This window comes from Haplochromis burtoni, unplaced genomic scaffold (assembly GCF_018398535.1).
Source record: "Haplochromis burtoni strain Fernald_Lab_line unplaced genomic scaffold, NCSU_Asbu1 Contig_216, whole genome shotgun sequence".
Classification (NCBI taxonomy): Eukaryota; Metazoa; Chordata; class Actinopteri; order Cichliformes; family Cichlidae; genus Haplochromis; species Haplochromis burtoni.
Genome location: NW_024582577.1, coordinates 1,026,658 through 1,028,531, shown reverse-complemented (window position 1 = coordinate 1,028,531; position 1,874 = coordinate 1,026,658). Strand labels below are relative to the sequence as shown.

The 1,874-nt window shown below is 43.2% G+C and overlaps 1 pseudogene; it reads left to right on the top strand.

Moving 5' to 3' along the window:
• LOC102299488 overlaps window positions 1–1,874 on the top strand; it is a 51,258-nt pseudogene that overhangs the window by 45,356 nt on the left and 4,028 nt on the right.

Below are 1,874 nucleotides of genomic sequence, written 5' to 3'. Positions count from 1 at the left end.
CATCATCAGTGGCACGCCAGTGGAGAGAGTGGACAGTTTCCGATACCTGGGTGTCCACATCACTCAGGACCTGTCATGGTCCTGTCACATCAACACCCTGGTTATGAAAGCCCGTCAGCGTCTCTTCTTCCTCAGAAGACTTAGAGACTTCCATCTGCCACTGAAGGTGCTCAAGAACTTTTACTCCTGCACCATCGAGAGTGTCCTGACGGGAAACATCTGCACCTGGTTTGGGAACAGCACCAAGCAGGACAGACTCTGCAAAGAGTGGTGCGCTCGGCCGAACGCATCATTCAATCAGAGCTCCATGACCTGCTGTCCATCTACACCAAGCGGTGCAAGACCAAAGCTAGGAAGATTATGATGGACCTCTCCCATCCCAACAATGGACTCTTCTCACTGTTAAGGTCTGGGAAGCGCTTCCGCTCCCTTAAGGCCAAAACAGAGAGAATGACGAGGAGGAGCTTCTTCCCCCAGGCTATTCGGGCCCTGAACCAGGTGTAGGACTGGACTCTCCCACACAGATCACATCACTATAAGACTACACTCTCACACACATCACATCACCACACGCACTCTGGTTTTTCGTCATGCACACTTCCTATAATTTATAATCTCTTTCTGCTATTTTCACAGTTTTACTGTAAATTTCTAAGTTAAATCTGTAAATTTTGTAATAACCTGTAAATTGTAAATACTGTAAAACCACTGTCATTTAATGGTCGGGCATTGCACAGCTACAGGCATTTCACCTCGTGTCATACTGTGTATGGTTGTGTATGTGACAAATAAAATTTGAATTTGTTTCAGTAAAGAAGTTGGAATTACAATATTATTTCATAGATTTGGTCTGATCTAATTCACAGGTAGTAAGGCAAAATGTGACAGGCCTACAGTGGATAGCCAGCGAGGCCTGGACAGAATCTGCTGTGCTTCAAACACCTCACTTTATGCCATACCTGGGTGGTACACTGGGTATCACCATTCGTCGAGGAGAAATACCAGGGCTCAGGGAATTCCTGTTGCAAATATGTCCTGATCTACATCACAACACTAGCTACGGAAATAGCTTGGTGAGACTTAAACACTTTTACTGTGGTAGTCACAACAATTATATATTTTCCTAATGTGTAACAAAGATTTTCCAAAATATTTCAGGTGAATCAGTTTTGGGAATTCACATTTCAGTGCAGATTTGCTCCAGCTCCACCAGGCTGGCTGGAAGGTGGAGGTGCACTATGCACTGGACAGGAAGATCTAGGAAATGTTGACACTGAGTACTTGGATATTTCCAACCTGAGGCCTGAGTATAATGTGTACAAAGCTGTATATGCACTGGCACATTCCCTTGATGATATGCTACGGTGCAAGCCAGGAAGAGGGCCCTTCAGTGGGAACAAATGTGCCACCTTACAGTCACTGGAGCCTTGGCAGGTGTGGTATAATTTTACACTCCATCTCTGAACACATTGTGTTTTTTTTTTTGTTTTGTTTTGTTTTGTTTTTTGTTTTTTTGTTGTTGTTGTTGTTTTCGGGGGAGGGGGGGGGTGATTTCTTCTCCTGTTCCGTTTGGTTCTTTAGCCATCAGAATTATTGTCTGAGGGACAGATTTACTTTATCAAGTGGATCGTCACAACCTTGCCGTTTTGGTCTATTTGATTGCCCTTTGTTATTATTATTTATTTTATTTTATTTTATTTTAAGTTTTTGCAGATGGGACAGACATGACTTTGGGATAGGAAAGGAAGTGAGAAAGAAAGGGACGGAAAGAAAAACACAGGGGAAGAGAGTGTTGCGGTTCGAATTTTTGAGGAAGAGACATACGACTGAAAGTCCATAGTGGGTCAACACAAATGATTTTATTAAAACACATA